We start from the raw sequence: 12,959 nt of genomic DNA on the forward strand, positions 1-12,959 counted from the left end.
AGGTCCAGAAAGGGATTATTTGAACTGTACGTAATCACAGACATTGGAATATGGAAAGTGACCAACAGTACTTTACGCCTGTGTCAGCAGGTACAGAGGTAGTACAACTAATTTTCTTCTTCACAGTTTTCCATTTACATTAAGAGGTATAATTATTTTTCCAAAGCAAATTCCACATTTAAATTCTGTTTATAATGAATTTAATTGTAATTTATTTATTTTAAATGAATACTATTGTAAACCAACACTTTTCTTTTGCCTGTCTTCCTTCAACACAGAAAGTGATTTCATGTGAGTGTAAATTATTTTTTCAGACTGAGTGACTGTAACCTCTCAAAGAGAAGCTTTGAATCTCTGTCCTCAGTTCTCAGCTCCAATTATTCTAGTCTCAGAGAGCTGGACCTGAGTAACAATGACCTGGAGGGTCCAGGAGTTAATCACCTATCTTCAGGACTGAATACTACACACTGTACACTGGAAACTCTGAGGTAATCCCCCCATCCCCATTGGACAGCTGTGCTAAAGGTCTTTACAAAACGCATCAGAAGAGTACAAAGAATGTTTTACTGGGTAGTTACCATAAACAACACCTTTTTATAGCTACTCTGTTTCATATGGTCACTGTTTGAAAGACTGTTTCAAATCAAGCAGATTATGAGTGTAATATTCAACAGATAGTGATGTCCTGCTTTAATCTTTGTTGAGATTATGTTCCAAGTCATAAGGCAGAAATTATGTTTATAGTAACATAGTTTGTTTTCATAACCTTTACATCAGAAGACAGAGGAGGTGGAGCAGCATGGTTCCTGAAACTGGCCAATGAAAAATAAAGTAGTCTTTCTGAGGAAAGATAAACTGAAAGCGAAAGGAAGTAAGAAGACTTATTTCAGATGCAGAATTGGGGGACTACATACAGGGTTCAGAATGTAAAAAATAGGGATTAATTTGAAATGTATTTAATCGAAGCCATTAAAATTAGGAAAGTGACCCATAGTACTTTATGCCTCTGCCAACAGGTATGGAGGTATAACCACTAACAGCTTCTCATAGGCTTCTAATTACATAAATGTACAATTGTTTTTACTATGCAAATTCCACATATTAATTCTATTTTAACCCTTTGTGGTCCATCGGAGCGGGCACGCTACCTTTCAGGTAACTATTTTTAAAGCCTGGTAGAATTACATCCAAGCTAGTGCAATTTTTTTTTCATATGAATGAGTGACTGAGTACAACTCACATTCAGCTTCTCCTAGGTCACAGTTTCTTTCTGCATATGGCTTTACAAATATTGCATAAAAAGCATTTGCAGAAACAAAAACATAATATTGCCAATCTGATCAGCTGTTTATAGCACTCCTGTGTTGAAATAAACATCAGCATGATCTATCTGATGTGCGCCATTACCTGCCCGAAACTGGAGGTGACATTTTCACAGGTTTTTTTCCTATAGGGCATTTACAAAGATATGCTGGTGTTTTTAAAATTGATGTTTGAGCTCGTGCCTTTCTGTATAAATTCTGGGATGCTTAGAACGCATATTGCACTGTTGGAAATAGTTTATTTTGATGCACATTCTGTTGTTGTTATTTTTTAAAAAAATTTGCATTATATTGTATTTAATATATTTATATATTATATTATATTATATTATATTATATTATATTATATTATATTATATTATATTATATTATATTATATTATATGTTCAACATGCAAAGTGTTTTCATGAGAGTACAAATTGTTTTTTAGACTGAGTGGCTGTAACCTCTCAAAGAGAAGCTGTGAGGCTCTGTCTTCAGTTCTCAGCTCCCAGTCCTCTAGTCTGAGAGAGCTGGACTTGAAGAACAATGACCTGAAAGATCAAGGAGTAAAGCTTCTGTTCTCAGGTCTGACAAATCCACATTGTACACTGGAAACTCTGAGGTAATTTATTTCCCCGTTGAGACAGCTGGGCCAAAAGTTGTTTGAAACTGCAGCAGAGTAGTAAGAAAGAATATTTTACTGGGACGTTGCCATAAACAACACCTTTTAATAGCCACTCTGTTTTATATGGCCACTGTTTGATAGACTATTCAAAACTAGATTTTGAGTGTAATATTTACCACACAGTGATGTCCTGCTGTCATGTCTTTTTAGATTATGTTTAAAGTGATCAGCAAGAAATTGTGTTTATAGTAGCTTTAAAGTTAATTTTCACAACCTCTACCTCACAAACTGGCCAATCAAAATAAAGCAATCTTTCCAAGGAAGGATAAACTGAAAGTGAAAGGAGGTAAAATGACTTATTTCAGTTGAAGAATAAAGGGACTACAAGCAAGGTCCAACATGTCATAAATAAGTATAAATTTGAAATTTATGAAAACACTGACACTAGAATTAGGAAAAGGATCAGCAGTATTTTATGCCCGTGCAGAGGTATTACCACTGACTCCAGCTCCTCACCTGTTTACCCTCACACACAAATATTATTTTTACATTCACATACACACATACACATTCCATGTTTGAATTCTTTTTTTTTTTATAAAATACATTAATTATGATTTATTTCATTATTGTAATTGAATAATATTGCACACCAACATATTTTTTGTTGTCTTGGTTGAGCATAGCATTTGATTTCATTTGATTGTTTTTCAGACTGAATTGCTGCAAACTCTCAGAAAGAAGTTGTGAAACTCTGTCCTCAGTTCTCAGCTACCAGTCCTCTCATCTGAGAGATCTGGACTTGAGTAACAATGACCTGAAGGATAGAGGAGTTAAGCTTTTGTCGGAAGAACTGAAAACTCCACATTGTACACTGGAAACTCTGAAGTGAGATTTTTTTCCTACTCTTTTTTCCCTGCTTTGGACAGCTGGGCTAAAAGTTGTCAGAAACTTTAGCAGAGCAGTACACAGCCTGTTCTACTGGAAGGTCGGCATGAACAATACTGAATGGGGTTTTATATACTATATATGGTCAATTTAGGGTTTTCCTTTGTGCCTTTGGGCCAAGGAATGGGTCTCTACTGCTTTTGGTCACTGTACTGAGAGATGAGCTTAAAAGTGAGGCTTAGCACTAAAAGCTGATTTACTGGTCAGTTTACCTTTCTAATTGCTTGGTGTAACACCCGGATATGGAGTAGAAATAGATCCACGGATTAATTATTTAATTAACAATTTTAGCTTTAAAAAAAGTTAACTGTATTTCTTTATTTGTTATTTCATTGTTGTTGAATTTTTTTTCTTTCTTTCTTTTTTATAATTTAAATTGTGAATTTTCTAATCATAAATGTAATAAGCTATTGCTAAATGTAGTAGCTCCAAACTACACAATGATTACATTTTTAAAACAGTGTCCTTCTCTTGTTCTTGTTTTAACTTTAAGTCTAAGCCTCTGTAGCCTCTCAGAGATAAGCTGTGAAGCTCTGTCCTCAGTTATCAGCTCCATGCCATCTAGTCTGAGAGGGCTGGACCTGAGTAACAATGACCTGTTGGATTCAGGAGTGAAGCTTCTGTCTCTTGGAATGAAGAGTCCACACTGCAAACTGGAAGTTCTCTGGTAAGGATTCAGACTTTTCCTCTGATGACTTAAAATCTGATTCATATAACTGTGCAAAAAAATCAAACTTTATACTGAGTTTTATTTACCTTTGGGAGAATTATTAAAAATTGAATTGCAGTCTAAAGATTTTTCATAGTATTTTTTAAATTCAAATGTTCTAAGAAAATCGCTTCATACACTGTTTAATTAAGTAATTTGTGATATTTTACATCGATATGAGATGTTTGACAATAAAATGTGTCTATTGGGTATTAATGAAAATCATTGCATGAGAGCCTTGGAAGCCTAGTCTCATGGGCGAGTAAGGTATACTGAGCTTGAAGTCGGCATCATTATAGTGGTGCTCTTTTTACCTGGCTAGATCACCACGGTGACTGATGCTGAACCTGTAATTTGATAGGCAGAATAAAATGAATGGGAATGAATAAATGTTATTGTTTGTGGTAAATAGAAAATTATTGTTCCCTGATGGATTGTTGTTTTGTGTGTCTGCAGTCTATCAGGCTGTCTGATCACAGAAGACGGCTGTCGTTCTCTGGCCTTAGATCTGAGCTCAAACCCCTCTCACCTGAGAGAGCTCGACCTGAGCTACAATCATCCAGGAGACTCAGGAAGAAAGCTGCTGTTGGCTGGAGTGAAGGATCCATGCTGGAGACTGGACACTCTCAGGTATGGAGAGAATGTCCGATAGAGGAGGAAGAGCTGGAAAAACTTCCCGTGTCCATCAGTCACTTCCTTTTTTTTCATGCAGATATGAAATAAACTGATCAATAAAAATTGGTAGACATCTCAGCATATGCAAAAGAACAGATTAGATGAATCTGTGTATTGGGATGCCATTGACATATTTATCCTAAATTAAAACCAGTAGAAACTTTAAGCCTAATTTTGACATAAAAGAAAAAAATCCTCATTTCTAAATTAGAGCTGTGGAAGAAGATGACAACTACAGGGAGATGTTTTCTATAGATATTGTCACAGGTAATGGGAAAATACGGACTCAGTCGCAGAGCTCTGGATGCGAAGCAAACAGTGCGTTTATTTACAGTGCCCAAAAACAGTCTCAAAACACAAAGCGAAGTGCAAAATCCAACAGTGATCCTCTCCAAACTCCCAGTGGTGCGCAGGTGAATTTCCAAAGTGATTATCCAAGTGTGTGTTCTCCTCCGAGAGCTTAATTCCGTGGGTTCCTCCTCTCCAACCTCCTGCTCCATGTCTCTTCCTTCTATAAACGAGCGACAACAACAGGTGAGAAGGCTAGCCGGCTAAAGCTAAGTTGCAAGTAACAAACACTTTTAACTACCGAGCTTCAAGTACAATCCAGCGTCGACTGCCGTCTGGACACACAGTGCCTCAGCCCACGACGAAGGATGATTAGTGACAGCTGGGTGGCAAATTAGGTGCAGGTGTGTCAGCCGCTGCGTGGAGACAACAAGGGTGGGGAGGAGGAGAGAGAGAGAAACACACACACAGGCAGGTCGCCCGGGAAGGACCGTCCGACCATGACTGATATAAACTCAAGCAGCACTGTAGAAATGCATTTATTTATTAATTTATTTATTTTATTTTTTTCAGAGGAAGAAAAAAAAAGAAAAAAAAAGAAATGCATTTATTAAGTGTGCCTATGCCAAGAGGCACACTTATTGCTATTCCTCAGATATATTATTCTTATTCCACAGTTTCTGCCTGAAATTTTGTGGCATAACTCACCCCGCAGTTTTGAGACAAGCTTCAAATATGTTATATCATTTTGTGCGGCTGGATCAAGAATGGTGCGCTATGACTTTTGGTGTTTATTACTTTCTATTTTTTTAAATATTAATATTTTAATACAGGTTTTTGCCCATTGAAATGAATGGGAAAGTTTTTGCCCACTTCATTTGTGGTGTGTTGGCGCTCTCTAGTGGTATGCTGGGAGTGGTACGGCCTGTCTACCCTTATTTGGATTACCGTAATGACGAAAATATCATCGTCGCTGCTTTCAGGAACCATTGGAATTTTTAAGGTTGCGCGAACCATTGAATAGTTACTGTAACCGCAAGGGTGTATGCTTGGTGGAAAACTCCATATCCCACAATTCATAGCACACGAGTCAAACAATGGCGGCCACCTCTTCGTTTTATATATTGCTTTTATTAGTGTTTCTAGGTCACAAAATAAACTTTTAAGATATTTTCAGGTGAGAATGTAGCTGTGTAAACTTCAAATATCTGCTCGTTTTATCAAGACATCCCATATTAGCAACAGTTCTCTTACGATGTTGCTGCCTGTGGAATGCTGCATGGCATGGCTAGTATTAACCCCGATTCTTTTTTCCCCGTGATAGAACAGAGAAAACCGACTCATAGTGTGTTAAAAGATTTATGTTTCTTTTTATTCAATCATCTTCCGGAAGAGAGAGACCCCTGCACAGCTCAAACGCCAGTTGCAAGAGCTCTAACATTTTTAGCTCAACATGTGTCTTATATGGTGTTATTCCTGTTTTTCTTCTCTCACCCCAACCTGTCGCAGCAGATGGCCGCCCCTCCCTGAGCCTGGTTCGGCCGGAGGCTTCTTCCTGTTAAAAGGGAGTTTTTCCTTCCCACTGTCGCCAAAGTGCTTGCTCATAGGGGGTCATATGACTGTTGGGTTTTTCTCTGTATCTATTATTGTACGATCTACTGTACAATATAAAGCGCCTCGAGGCAACTGTTGCTGTGATTTGGCGCTATGTAAATAAAATTGAATTTAATTGAAATTGAATTGAAAAGTAAATGTAAGCGCACCGCAGGTGTATGCACACTTTCTCACAGTGACCTCTGCATTGTGAGCAATACAAGGTCATGAATAACACATAATAAATTCACAGACACAGAAAGTGGCTGTTAAGAGGTTAAATCGGCATGGCCCAAAGCTCATGCAACCTAGGATGTTGCTGTCATCTTTCTGCTCCTGTAAAAACAGAGAAACACACATAGATACCTCCATCCACCCCTTTGTCATTTCTGGGTGGAGGCATATGCAATCTTACATGTTGGTGTCAAGTCAGTCAAGTCAGTTAACTCCTATCAGTCCAGTCAGGTCCCCTTTTTATGATTTATTCATGGCTCATAGTGAAAACTGTCGTTGCATTGAGTTTCTCACTGTCAGCAATATGACGAAAATTCAAAAAGAAAAAGAATTTAGATCAGATTACCACGGTGAATTCTTTAAGACCGGGAGTCGCTTTCTGATTGTGTCCCAAATAAGTGGCTTTCTCCAGAACCCATTTCAATATGGAAAAGCTCAATTGCAACCATTTCCCGACAACATATTGTATAGTGCTTACCTTTCTAATCGTGCAGATCTGCTCAAACGACAGAGATTATCAAACAAAACTTGCAGGACACTGTTTAAGTAACAAAATAAGAAATAAAAAGGCCTAGTTAAGTCATGACACATGCTCCTCATCTCCGGAGGGTAAATCATACCAAACCTAATTGACAGGTTCAACTTTGCAACAAAAGAAAAATCATCAGCTAGATTAATCCCAAAACATTCATCCATCAGCCACACACCTCACACCGCACACGTTCAGAAACAAACAACACACGCACGTAACACGCCCCCACCATAAGAATTAAACAATTCCTTGTTTGTTTAATTCCTGTCCGGTTACACTGCTCTGGATAGGGCATCGGCAATGACATTATCGAGGCCCTTTTTATGGCTAATTTGTAAGTTGAAGTCTTGTAAAAGGAGGGAAGCAAGCCTCGCTGATTGGAGTTTTGCATCCGCGAAAGAAACACAAGTGGGTTATGATCTGTGTTATGTGTCTGTGTTGGTTTTTTTGTTTTTTTTCTGAATGTGTGTATGCCAGTTCACCTGTGCAGGGGCTCGGCTGTGATTGGTGGACGGAAGGAACAGCCTGAACTAACTGGCTCCCCCTGTGGACTTAATCTATAAAAGGAGGACGGAAGAGCCGCGGTGTGTGGGGTGTGGAAATCTTCCCGTGCACTTGTCTTACGCTGTGTCCCAATTCAGGGTCTACACGCTTGAAGTACGCATTTTAAGTGCGGTTACGTCACCGCCATGCGACGACGGCTGTCCCAATTCAAAGTGTACTTCAAATGCATACTCCAAATGCGCCGTCGATTTCCCCAAATATCAAGCGTGGTCCAGTGCACGCTTCGTGGTCCCATATATTCGTGGTCCCATATATCCCACAATTCATAGCGCGGCGGTGGGTGTGGATAATTTTGCCGCAAAATACGGCAGAAGGGAGCGGCCGAAGAGGTTGTTTTTTTTTTTCTTTCAAAACTTTATTGAAATTATAAAGCGAACAGTCAGTCATTCAAGTTCAATTTGTAGAGTAGACATACAAGGCAAATAAGAGTAACAATATACAGTACAATGAAATAAGAAGGATAAATAAATAAAGGATAATAAAGAAAAAAGAAAAAAAAAGGGGGGGGGAATGTGACAGACTTCATAACAACTTTGTACTTGAAAGTTGTGACAGCTCATTCCTTGAACATTTCTGAATGAATTTCAATCAATGACAGACCATTTTTTATTGGAAGTTAATTTAACTCATTCACTGCCATTGACGTCTATAGCCGTCAATTGCAGTGAATGAGTCAATGGGTTTAACTCATTCACTGCCAATGGCTGGCAGTGAATGAGTTAAGAGAGTTTAAGTAATATTCAATTTCAATCAAAAACAAATTAAATGATGGGGTTGAGTTTTGAAATTTACATTTATGTATATGGAATTTCCCTAATAAGATGGAGCGGCCGAAGAGTGAACTGTCAAAAGTACTGAATATGACGTCACTTATTTATGTGCGAATGTTTAATAATTAAAGTCAATCATATTTCCACAAACACAACAAGCTGAAAGTCAGTGATTATATGTATATATGTATGTGTATATATATATATATATATATATATATATATATATATATATATATATATATATATATATATATATATATATCATAGTTCAAGGCTCAAGGTTCTTTATTTGTCACATGCATAGTTATACAAGTATAACACACAGTGAAGTGTAGCCTGACACACTCCTCGACATGTGCCAAAATTTGGGGGGGGGGGGGGGCTGTAGAGGAAGAACATTTTATATATATATATATATATATATATATATATATATATATATATATATATATATATATATATATATATATATATACATACATACATACATACAGTGGGGCAAAAAAGTATTTAGTCAGCCACCGATTGTGCAAGTTCCCCCACCTAAAATGATGACAAAGGTCAGTAATTTGCACCAGAGGTACACTTCAACTGTGAGAGACAGAATGTGAAAAAAAAATCCATGAATCCACATGGTAGGATTTGTAAAGAATTTATTCGTAAATTAGGGTGGAAAATAAGTATTTGGTCAATAACAAAAATGCAACTCAATACTTTGTAACATAACCTTTGTTGGGAATAACAGAGGTCAAACGTTTACTATAGGTCTTTACCAGGTTTGCACACACAGTAGCTGGTATTTTGGCCCATTCCTCCATGCAGATCTTCTCGAGAGCAGTGATGTTTTGGGGCTGTCGCCGAGCAACACGGGCTTTCAACTCCCGCCACAGATTTTCTATGGGGTTGAGGTCTGGAGACTGGCTAGGCCACTCCAGGACTTTCAAATGCTTCTTACGGAGCCACTCCTTTGTTGCCCGGGCGGTGTGTTTTGGATCATTGTCATGTTGGAAGACCCAGCCTCGTTTCATCTTCAAAGTTCTCACTGATGGAAGGAGGTTTTGGCTCAAAATCTCACGATGCATGGCCCCATTCATTCTGTCCTTAACACGGATCAGTCGTCCTGTCCCCTTGGCAGAAAAACAGCCCCATAGCATGATGTTTACACCCCCATGCTTCACAGTAGGTATGGTGTTCTTGGGATGCAACTCAGTATTCTTCTTCCTCCAAACACGACGAGTTGAGTTTATACCAAAAAGTTCTACTTTGGTTTCATCTGACCACATGACATTCTCCCAATCCTCTGCTGTATCATCCATGTGCTCTCTGGCAAACTTCAGACGGGCCTGGACATGCACTGGCTTCAGCAGCGGAACACGTCTGGCACTGCGGGATTTGATTCCCTGCCGTTGTAGTGTGTTACTGATGGTGAACTTTGTTACTTTGGTCCCAGCTCTCTGCAGGTCATTCACCAGGTCCCCCCGTGTGGTTCTGGGATCTTTGCTCACCGTTCTCATGATCATTTTGACCCCACGGGATGAGATCTTGCGTGGAGCCCCAGATCGAGGGAGATTATCAGTGGTCTTGTATGTCTTCCATTTTCTGATGATTGCTCCCACAGTTGATTTTTTCACACCAAGCTGCTTGCCTATTGTAGATTCACTCTTCCCAGTCTGGTGCAGGTCTACAATACTTTTCCTGGTGTCCTTCGAAAGCTCTTTGGTCTTGGCCATGGCGGAGTTTGGAGTCTGACTGTTTGAGGCTGTGGACAGGTGTCTTTTATACAGATGATGAGTTCAAACAGGTGCCATTCATACAGGTAACGAGTGGGGGACAGAAAAGCTTCTTACAGAAGACGTTACAGGTCTGTGAGAGCCAGAGATTTTCCTTGTTTGAGGTGACCAAATACTTATTTCCCACCCTAATTTACGAATAAATTCTTTACAAATCCTACCATGTGAATTCATGGATTTTTTTTCACATTCTGTCTCTCACAGTTGAAGTGTACCTCTGGTGCAAATTACTGACCTCTGTCATCATTTTAGGTGGGGGAACTTGCACAATCGGTGGCTGACTAAATACTTTTTTGCCCCACTGTATATTATAATAATATAATAATCTGACAATACTATAATATTGGCCATATTATATTTACATTACCACAGTGAGTTGACTTTAGTCTCATGAACAACATTAACTAATTGTTATTTACTAACTAATCCTAAATGACTGTTCAGTACAGAAATGAAGCCCAACAATCATGTTTTACAGTCCTCTGGTCTCAGCCTCAGATACTCAACTAATCAAAGTGATGTCATGACGAAAATGAATGACCAACAAAACATTTTTCTCCTTCATTTCTGTCAAACAATGCTGTATGTAACGTGTCTCGCGGTTAGTATCATGGTTGCTAGGCAACCTGAACAGCGCGATGAAGCGTATACCGTCCCATTTCACAAGACTCTCACTTCCGCACTTCTCGTACTTATAGTGCGCACCGTACGTAGTACGCCTAGTGCGCGTACTTCAAGCATGCAGACCCTGAATTGGGACACAGCCTTAGATCCAGATGGAGCAGCCGCAGCTATAGCTACTTAGTTAAATTCGGGCATGTGTGTGAAGTGCAGAGCAAGTAGGGGTGAGCTGCCAATTATTTTGGAAAGCTTTGTTTTCTCCTGTTTTGTTAGACCAGGGAGGTCAGACTGTTTCATTTCTTTTGTTTCTTTTCTTGAAGAAGTCAAAGGGGAACCAAATTCTAGGTTGGGTTTTGTTTGTTGTGTTGGCCTTAGCTGAAATCATACACTCCCACTATCATTGTACTGAGTGCCATTGCCGTAAATAAATTATTGTTAAAAGCCCAATGCTGTGGCTGTGTCTGTTTGGGCAAGGGAAGTCGCGGGACACCCCACTCTTGTTGCGGTCATTCCGAGCCGGGTAATAACATGATTTGGGGGCTCGTCTGTTTTGTCTCATATGGATTTTAGGCCATATTACCCAGCCCTAGCAGGGAGGTGTCATTTCCAGCTAAACAGAAGAGGAATATAAATATAATTATGGTAACAGTTTGAATCCGTCATATTTCATTCAATACAGTGGTGTACTGACGGATCCAGGATCAGTCCAAATCATCAGCAGTTTGATTCACAAATGGATTGAAGTGTATTTGTGAAAATGTTGGCCTGTTCCTTTACTAGTGTCTAACAGTATGTGTATGAGAGCCATGTAATGTCCATGTGAAAGAGACTGTGCTGGTCTGACCCCCCTCCTCCTTTCAGGGTGGAGCCTGCTGGAGTCCGATGGTTGAGACCAGGTCTGAGGAAGTGTAAGTGTTTTTTAATGTGATTAATGAAAACAAAGCAGCACACACTCAACCATCTTCAATCTGTCACATCACTCATTCACATCTCTAAAGTCAGGAGTCATCATCAAAGTGTTAATCAATGAACAGGTGATGGATCAATAACTGCTGTTGGATTGTGTTTGTTCTCTCCATCAGATTCCTGTCAACTCACAATCGACACAAACACAGTACACACAAACCTCCAGCTGTCTGACAACAACAAGAAGGTGACACATGTGAAGGAAGTTCAGTCATATCCTGATCATCCAGACAGATTTGATGTTTATCCTCAGCTGCTGTGTAGAAATGGTCTGTCTGGTCGCTGGTACTGGGAGGTTGAGTGGAGAGGATACATTTACATATCAGTGAGTTACAGAAGAATCAGAAGGAAAGGAGAGGGCAAAGACTGTTGGTTTGGATGGAATGATCAGTCGTGGAGTCTGTACTGCTCTGGTGATGGTCCTCGTCATGTCAAGCACAATAAAAGAGAAATATCCATCTCCTCCTCTGTCTCTAACAGAGTAGCAGTGTATGTGGATTGCCCTGCTGGCACTCTGTCCTTCTATAAAGTCTCCTCTGACACTCTGATCCACCTCCACACCTTCAACACCACATTCACTGAAACTCTTTATGCTGGGTTTTGGGTCTGGTCTGGTTCCTCAGTCACTCTGTGCTGAGTGTAAAGAGTGTCCTCCTGTTAGAGAAACACTCTGACCGTTGAACAGTCTGTACATGTCTGTTTCTTTCACTCAGAAACATGTTTTCAAATTCTTGGATTCAATCAGTTGATGTTTGAAACTGTTCTAAATGATTCCTTGTAAACTTCTTCCTCTTCAGTCCTTTAAAGATGGAAGCTCCCATTATTCCAGGATACACATGTTTGTATTTTTCCACTCAAAGCTTCACAGTGAATATCAGTATGTTGTGTTTCTCTGAAGCTCAGCTCACAACCAGCTTTTAAGGTATTTCGTTTCATGTTTTTTATGCCTGTTTTTATTTGCTTATTTTATTTGTCCTTGGGTGTTTTGAAAGATGCTTTTAAATAAATAAAATGTATTATTATTATGAGCTCCTCTGCATTTTCAACAAGTCTGAGCTCATTAAAATGAATCCAAATGTTTGATTTCTCTTTCTTAATGGGATTTTCCCAAACTCTCCACAAGATCTTACTGTTTCACTCATTGTTGGAAGCTCATGATTTGAAAAGATTTCCGCCATATAAGCTGAAAATATTGACTCAATAGTTTTGAATGCACTTCTAACCAGAATATAATTGTATTGAGGTATCATAATGCATGTGGTTTATCTAATAAACAGCAAATCCTCATTTGAAACTAGTCTTGTGTTTTTCCCATGTTGAACAAGAGCATGTTGGTA

General features: G+C 39.1%; 1 pseudogene; it reads left to right on the forward strand.

The window, feature by feature from the left end:
- Positions 1-12,353, forward strand: part of LOC113019449 (protein NLRC3-like) — a 32,026-nt pseudogene extending 19,673 nt beyond the window's left edge.
- Positions 12,354-12,959: the final 606 nt, after the last annotated feature.

This window comes from Astatotilapia calliptera, chromosome 3 (assembly GCF_900246225.1).
Source record: "Astatotilapia calliptera chromosome 3, fAstCal1.2, whole genome shotgun sequence".
In the NCBI taxonomy this organism is placed as follows: Eukaryota; Metazoa; Chordata; class Actinopteri; order Cichliformes; family Cichlidae; genus Astatotilapia; species Astatotilapia calliptera.